This window comes from Dendrobates tinctorius, unplaced genomic scaffold (genome assembly GCF_039654945.1).
Source record: "Dendrobates tinctorius isolate UK_male_01 unplaced genomic scaffold, ASM3965494v1 ptg000103l, whole genome shotgun sequence".
NCBI lineage: Eukaryota > Metazoa > Chordata > Amphibia > Anura > Dendrobatidae > Dendrobates > Dendrobates tinctorius.
The window spans coordinates 1,447,081-1,456,453 of NW_027361771.1; positions in this window are offsets into that span (position 1 = coordinate 1,447,081).

The following is a 9,373-nucleotide window of genomic DNA, read 5'->3' on the forward strand; positions in this document are numbered from 1 at the left end:
GTATAGATAAGGAGATGTGCAGCACTGCCAGTATAGATAAGGAGATGTGCAGCACTGCCAGTGTATACGATGTGCAGCACTGCCAGTATAGATAAGGAGACGTGCAGCACTGGCAGTATGGATAAGGAGAAGTGCAGCACTGCCAGTATATGAGATGTGCAGCACTGCCAGTATAGATAAGGAGATGTGCAGCACTGCCAGTATAGATAAGGAGATGTACAGCACTGCCAGTATACACTCACTGGCCACTTTATTAGGTACACCATGCTAGTAAGGGGTTGGACCCCCTTTTGCCTTCAGAACTGCCTCAATTCTTCGTGGCAGAGATTCAACAAGGTGCTGGAAGCATTCCTCAGAGATTTTGGACCATATTGACATGATGGCATCACACAGTTGGCGCAGATTTGTCGGCTGCACATCCCTGATGCGAATCTCCCGTTCCACCACATCCCAAAGATGCTCTATTGGATTGAGATCTGGTGACTGAGGAGGTCATTTGAGTACAGTAAACTCATTGTCATGTTCAAGAAAACAATCTGAGATGATTCGAGCTTTATGACATGGCGCATTATCCTGCTGAAAGTAGCCATCAGATGTTGGGTACATTGTGGTCATAAAGGGATGGACATGGTCAGCAACAATACTCAGGTAGGCTGTGGCATTGCAACGATGCTCAATTGGTACCAAGGGGCCCAAAGAGTGCCCAGAAAAAATTCCCCACACCATGACACCACCACCACCAGCCTGAACCGTTGATACAAGGCAGGATGGATCCATGCTTTCATGTTGTTTACGCCAAATTCTGACCCTACCATCCGAATGTCGCAGCAGAAATCGAGACTCATCAGACCAGGCAACGTTTTTCCAATCTTCTACTGTCCAATTTCGATGAGCTTGTGCAAATTGTAGCCTCAGTTTCCTGTTCTTAGCTGAGAGGAGTGGTACCCAGTGTGGTCTTCTGCTGCTGTAGCCCATCTGCCTCAAAGTTCGACGCACTGTGCGTTCAGAGATGCTCTTCTGCCTACCTTGGTTGTAACGGGTGGCAATTTGAGTCACTGTTGCCTTTCTATCAGCTCGAACCAGTCTGCCCATTCTCCTCTGACCTCTGGCATCAACATGGCATTTCCGGCCACAGAACTGCCGCTCACTGGATTTTTTTTCTTTTTCGGACCATTCTCTGTAAACCCTAGAGATGGTTGTGCGTGAAAATCCCAGTAGATCAGCAGTTTCTGAAATTCTCAGACCAGCCCTTCTGGCACCAACAATCATGCCACGTTCAAAGGCACTCAAATCACCTTTCTTCCCCATACTGATGCTCGGTTTGAACTGCAGGAGATTGTCTTGACCATGTCTACATGCCTAAATGCACTGAGTTGCCGCCATGTGATTGGCTGATTAGAAATTAAGTCTTAACACACAGTTGGACAGGTGTACCTAATAAAGTGGCCAGTGAGTGTAGATAAGGAGATGTGCAGCACTGCCAGTATAGATAAGGAGATGTGCAGCACTGCCAGTATAGATAAGGAGATGTGCAGCACTGCCAGTGTATACGATGTGCAGCACTGCCAGTATAGATAAGGAGACGTGCAGCACTGGCAGTATGGATAAGGAGAAGTGCAGCACTGACAGTATATGAGATGTGCAGCACTGCCAGTATAGATAAGGAGATGTGCAGCACTGCCAGTATAGATAAGGAGATGTACAGCACTGCCAGTATAGATAAGGAGATGTGCAGCACTGCCAGTATAGATAAAGAGATGTGCAGCACTGCCAGTATAGATAAGGAGATGTGCACCACTGCCAGTATAGATAAGGAGATGTGCAGCACTGCCAGTATAGATAAGGAGATGTGCAGTACTGCCAGTGTATACGATGTGCAGCACTGCCAGTATAGATAAAGAGATGTGCAGCACTGCCAGTATAGATAAAGAGATGTGCAGCACTGCCAGTATAGATAAGGAGATGTGCAGTACTGCCAGTGTATACGATGTGCAGCACTGCCAGTATAGATAAGGAGATGTGCAGCACTGCCAGTGTATACGATGTGCAGCACTGCCAGTATAGATAAGGAGATGTGCAGCACTGCCAGTATAGATAAGGAGATGTGCAGTACTGCCAGTGTATACGATGTGCAGCACTGCCAGTATAGATAAGGAGATGTGCAGTACTGTCAGTGTATACGATGTGCAGCACTGCCAGTATAGATAAGGAGATGTACAGCACTGCCAGTATAGATAAGGAGATGTGCAGCACTGCCAGTATATGAGATGTGCAGCACTGCCAGTTGTCAGAGACACCGCACTGCACTTGCTCATAGAGCCAGTGCGCGTGTCCTGAGAACAGAAGCAGTGCTAAAAGATACCTGTAGAGACGGGCAGCAGAGGTGACCATGCGTGCTTCAGGCTATTAGTGTCAGGGTCCAGTCAGCGCTGGAAGGTAAAGAGGCATAGGACCTGCGGACACTGAAACTGAATAATGTGCAGGGACCTATGGTCATGTGACTGCAAGGGGGCGGGGCTTAGCGTCCTGTATTCAGAGAGGACAGGACACCATACAACAACTCAGAGTCAGGCAAAACAGAGGTCACAGCAGTACGGGCAAATGAGGTACAGGAGGGACAAACAGACGGGTAGTCAGACAGAGCCAAAGGTCATACACAAGAGGGCGACGTAGTACCAAGGGGACGAGCAGAGAGAAATCAGGTCACAAGCAGAGAGTCATACACGAGAGGTAGCGCAGTACAAGAGGGGCAGGCAGAACTCGTAACAGGGACAGAACCAAATCACAACCGAACAAGCAAGCAAGATATCAGGCACAAGGCACACGTATACAAGAGGTCACTTAACTCAGCCGAGGGCAGGAGTATAACTGACACCGGACCCAGGTCCAGTGAGCACTAAATAGCCTCCCGCTGCCAGAGAGAGACAGCACAATTAACCCATAGTCTAACCAGGACGGGTCAAAGCGAAATCCCGTCCTGGATCATGACACCAGTATAGATAAGGAGATGTGCTGCACTGCCAGTATAGATAAGGAGATGTGCTGCACTGCCAGTATAGATTAAAGAGATGTGCAGCACTGCCAGTATAGATAAGGAGATGTGCTGCACTGCCAGTATAGATAAGGAGATGTGCTGCACTGCCAGTATAGATTAAAGAGATGTGCAGCACTGCCAGTATAGATAAGGAGATGTGCAGCACTGCCAGTATAGATAAGGAGATGTGCAGCACTGCCAGTATAGATAAAGAGATGTGCTGCACTGCCAGTATAGATAAAGAGATGTGCAGCACTGCCAGTATAGATAAAGAGATGTGCAGCACTGCCAGTGTAGATAAGGAGATGTGCTGAACTGCCAGTATAGATAAGGAGATGTGCAGCACTGCCAGTATAGATAAAGAGATGTGCAGCACTGCCAGTATATGAGATGTGCAGCACTGCCAGTATAGATAAGGAGATGTGCAGCACTGCCAGTATATGAGATGTGCAGCACTGCCAGTATAGATAAGGAGATGTTCTGCACTGCCAGTATAGATAAGGAGATGTGCTGCACTGCCAGTATAGATAAGGAGATGTGCTGCACTGCCAGTATAGATAAGGAGATGTGCAGCACTGCCAGTATAGATAAAGAGATGTGCAGCACTGCCAGTGTAGATAAGGAGATGTGCTGAACTGCCAGTATAGATTAAAGAGATGTGCAGCACTGCCAGTATAGATAAGGAGATGTGCTGCACTGCCAGTATAGATAAGGAGATGTGCAGCACTGCCAGTATAGATAAGGAGATGTGCTGCACTGCCAGTATAGATAAGGAGATGTGCTGCACTGCCAGTATAGATTAAAGAGATGTGCAGCACTGCCAGTATAGATAAGGAGATGTGCAGCACTGCCAGTATATGAGATGTGCAGCACTGCCAGTATAGATAAGGAGATGTGCAGCACTGCCAGTATAGATAAGGAGATGTGCAGCACTGCCAGTATAGATAAAGAGATGTGCTGCACTGCCAGTATAGATAAAGAGATGTGCAGCACTGCCAGTATAGATAAAGAGATGTGCAGCACTGCCAGTGTAGATAAGGAGATGTGCTGAACTGCCAGTATACATAAGGAGATGTGCAGCACTGCCAGTATAGATAAGGAGATGTGCAGCACTGCCAGTATATGAGATGTGCAGCACTGCCAGTATAGATAAGGAAATGTGCTGCACTGCCAGTATAGATAAAGAGATGTGCAGCACTGCCAGTATAGATAAGGAGATGTGCAGCACTGCCAGTATAGATAAGGAGATGTGCAGCACTGCCAGTATATGAGATGTGCAGCACTGCCAGTATAGATAAGGAGATGTGCTGCACTGCCAGTATAGATGAAGAGATGTGCAGCACTGCCAGTATAGATAAGGAGATGTGCAGCACTGCCAGTATAGATAAAGAAATGTGCAGCACTGCCAGTATAGATAAGGAGATGTGCAGTACTGCCAGTGTATACGATGTGCAGCACTGCCAGTATAGATAAGGAGATGTGCTGCACTGCCAGTATAGATAAGGAGATGTGCAGCACTGCCAGTGTATACGATGTGCAGCACTGCCAGTATAGATAAGGAGAAGTGCAGCACTGCCAGTATATGAGATGTGCAGCACTGCCAGTATAGATAAGGAGATGTGCAGCACTGCCAGTATAGATAAGGAGATGTGCTGCACTGCCAGTATACAGTAGATAAGGAGATGTACAGCACTGCCAGTATAGATAAGGAGATGTGCAGCACTGCCAGTATAGATAAAGAGATGTGCAGCACTGCCAGTATAGATAAGGAGATGTGCAGCACTGCCAGTATAGATAAGGAGATGTGCAGCACTGCCAGTGTATACGATGTGCAGCACTGCCAGTATAGATAAGGAGACGTGCAGCACTGGCAGTATGGATAAGGAGAAGTGCAGCACTGCCAGTATATGAGATGTGCAGCACTGCCAGTATAGATAAGGAGATGTGCAGCACTGCCAGTATAGATAAGGAGATGTACAGCACTGCCAGTATAGATAAGGAGATGTGCAGCACTGCCAGTATAGATAAGGAGATGTGCAGCACTGCCAGTATAGATAAGGAGATGTGCAGCACTGCCAGTGTATACGATGTGCAGCACTGCCAGTATAGATAAGGAGACGTGCAGCACTGGCAGTATGGATAAGGAGAAGTGCAGCACTGACAGTATATGAGATGTGCAGCACTGCCAGTATAGATAAGGAGATGTGCAGCACTGCCAGTATAGATAAGGAGATGTACAGCACTGCCAGTATAGATAAGGAGATGTGCAGCACTGCCAGTATAGATAAAGAGATGTGCAGCACTGCCAGTATAGATAAGGAGATGTGCAGCACTGCCAGTATAGATAAGGAGATGTGCAGCACTACCAGTATAGATAAGGAGATGTGCAGCACTGCCAGTATAGATAAGGAGATGTGCAGCACTGCCAGTATATGAGATGTGCAGCACTGCCAGTATAGATAAAGAGATGTGCAGCACTGCCAGTATAGATAAGGAGATGTGCAGCACTGCCAGTATAGATAAAGAGATGTGCAGCACTGCCAATATAGATAAGGAGATGTGCAGTACTGCCAGTGTATACGATGTGCAGCACTGCCAGTATAGATAAGGAGATGTGCAGCACTGCCAGTGTATACGATGTGCAGCACTGCCAATATAGATAAGGAGATGTGCAGCACTGCCAGTGTATATGATGTGCAGCACTGCCAGTATAGATAAGGAGAAGTGCAGCACTGCCAGTATGAGATGTGCAGCACTGCCAGTATAGATAAGGAGATGTGCAGCACTGCCAGTATAGATAAGGAGATGTGCTGCACTGCCAGTATAGATAAGGAGATGTACAGCACTGCCAGTATAGATAAGGAGATGTGCAGCACTGCCAGTATAGATAAGGAGATGTGCAGCACTGCCAGTATAGATAAGGAGATGTGCAGCACTGCCAGTGTATACGATGTGCAGCACTGCCAGTATAGATAAGGAGACGTGCAGCACTGGCAGTATGGATAAGGAGAAGTGCAGCACTGCCAGTATATGAGATGTGCAGCACTGCCAGTATAGATAAGGAGTTGTGCAGCACTGCCAGTATAGATAAGGAGATGTACTGCACTGCCAGTATAGATAAGGAGATGTGCAGCACTGCCAGTATAGATAAAGAGATGTGCAGCACTGCCAGTATAGATAAGGAGATGTGCAGCACTGCCAGTATAGATAAGGAGATGTGCAGCACTGCCAGTATAGATAAGGAGATGTGCTGCACTGCCAGTATATGAGATGTGCAGCACTGCCAGTATAGATAAGGAGATGTGCTGCACTGCCAGTATAGATAAAGAGATGTGCAGCACTGCCAGTATAGATAAGGAGATGTGCTGCACTGCCAGTATAGATAAAGAGATGTGCAGCACTGCCAGTATAGATAAGGAGATGTGCAGTACTGCCAGTGTATACGATGTGCAGCACTGCCAGTATAGATAAGGAGATGTGCAGCACTGCCAGTGTATTCGATGTGCAGCACTGCCAGTATAGATAAGGAGATGTGCAGCACTGCCAGTGTATACAATGTGCAGCACTGCCAGTATAGATAAGGAGATGTGCAGCACTGCCAGTATAGATAAAGAGATGTGCAGCACTGCCAGTATAGATAAGGAGATGTGCACCACTGCCAGTATAGATAAGGAGATGTGCAGCACTGCCAGTATAGATAAGGAGATGTGCAGTACTGCCAGTGTATACGATGTGCAGCACTGCCAGTATAGATAAGGAGATGTGCAGCACTGCCAGTTTATACGATGTGCAGCACTGCCAGTATAGATAAAGAGATGTGCAGCACTGCCAGTATAGATAAAGAGATGTGCAGCACTGCCAGTATAGATAAGGAGATGTGCAGTACTGCCAGTGTATACGATGTGCAGCACTGCCAGTATAGATAAGGAGATGTGCAGCACTGCCAGTGTATACGATGTGCAGCACTGCCAGTATAGATAAGGAGATGTGCAGCACTGCCAGTATAGATAAGGAGATGTGCAGTACTGCCAGTGTATACGATGTGCAGCACTGCCAGTATAGATAAGGAGATGTGCAGTACTGTCAGTGTATACGATGTGCAGCACTGCCAGTATAGATAAGGAGATGTGCAGCACTGCCAGTATAGATAAGGAGATGTGCAGCACTGCCAGTATATGAGATGTGCAGCACTGCCAGTTGTCAGAGACACCGCACTGCACTTGCTCATAGAGCCAGTGCGCATGTCCTGAGAACAGAAGCAGTGCTAAAAGATACCTGTAGAGACGGGCAGCAGAGGTGACCATGCGTGCTTCAGGCTATTAGTGTCAGGGTCCAGTCAGCGCTGGAAGGTAAATAGGCATAGGACCTGCGGACACTGAAACTGAATAATGTGCAGGGACCTATGGTCATGTGACTGCAAGGGGGCGGGGCTTAGCGTCCTGTATTCAGAGAGGACAGGACACCATACAACAACTCAGAGTCAGGCAAAACAGAGGTCACAGCAGTACGGGCAAATGAGGTACAGGAGGGACAAACAGACGGGTAGTCAGACAGAGCCAAAGGTCATACACAAGAGGGCGACGTAGTACCAAGGGGACGAGCAGAGAGAAATCAGGTCACAAGCAGAGAGTCATACACGAGAGGTAGCGCAGTACAAGAGGGGCAGGCAGAACTCGTAACAGGGACAGAACCAAATCACAACCGAACAAGCAAGCAAGATATCAGGCACAAGGCACACGTATACAAGAGGTCACTTAACTCAGCCGAGGGCAGGAGTATAACTGACACCGGACCCAGGTCCAGTGAGCACTAAATAGCCTCCCGCTGCCAGAGAGAGACAGCACAATTAACCCATAGTCTAACCAGGACGGGTCAAAGCGAAATCCCGTCCTGGATCATGACACCAGTATAGATAAGGAGATGTGCTGCACTGCCAGTATAGATAAGGAGATGTGCTGCACTGCCAGTATAGATTAAAGAGATGTGCAGCACTGCCAGTATAGATAAGGAGATGTGCTGCACTGCCAGTATAGATAAGGAGATGTGCTGCACTGCCAGTATAGATTAAAGAGATGTGCAGCACTGCCAGTATAGATAAGGAGATGTGCAGCACTGCCAGTATATGAGATGTGCAGCACTGCCAGTATAGATAAGGAGATGTGCAGCACTGCCAGTATAGATAAGGAGATGTGCAGCACTGCCAGTATAGATAAAGAGATGTGCAGCACTGCCAGTATAGATAAAGAGATGTGCAGCACTGCCAGTGTAGATAAGGAGATGTGCTGAACTGCCAGTATAGATAAGGAGATGTGCAGCACTGCCAGTATAGATAAAGAGATGTGCAGCACTGCCAGTATATGAGATGTGCAGCACTGCCAGTATAGATAAGGAGATGTGCAGCACTGCCAGTATATGAGATGTGCAGCACTGCCAGTATAGATAAGGAGATGTTCTGCACTGCCAGTATAGATAAAGAGATGTGCAGCACTGCCAGTATATGAGATGTGCAGCACTGCCAGTATAGATAAGGAGATGTGCTGCACTGCCAGTATAGATAAAGAGATTTGCAGCACTGCCAGTATATGAGATGTGCAGCACTGCCAGTATAGATAAGGAGATGTTCTGCACTGCCAGTATAGATAAGGAGATGTGCAGCACTGCCAGTATAGATAAAGAGATGTGCAGCACTGCCAGTATATGAGATGTGCAGCACAGCCAGTATAGATAAGGAGATGTGCAGCACTGCCAGTGTAGATAAGGAGATGTGCAGTACTGCCAGTATAGATAAGGAGATGTGCAGTACTGTCAGTGTATACGATGTGCAGCACTGCCAGTATAGATAAGGAGATGTGCAGCACTGGCAGTATGGATAAGGAGAAGTGCAGCACTGCCAGTATATGAGATGTGCAGCACTGCCAGTATAGATAAGGAGATGTGCAGCACTGCCAGTATATTAGCCTGCAGCCAATTACTGACCATAGCTGTCCTGTGAAAGGTGTGCACCACCAAGAACAATGATCTTTTGTGCCGAATAAAAGATAATTTCACCCAATAAATAAGTTGTTTGGATGACTGGCAGCCTGTTTACACGTCAAGAAAATCGTGAAATGAGCCCTTTTAACTACGCTTGTTCACGACTATCGTATTGAATCACCCCTGTAAGTACTGTATAGTGATGGCTTGTTAGGCTCAGTTCACACATAATGACATTGAGCCACGTTCACATGTTCAGTATTTTGTCAGTATTTGTAAGCCAAAACCAGGAGTGGGTGATACATACAGAAATGGTGATGTATTTCTATTATACTTTTCTCTGATTGTTCCACTCCTGGTTTTGGC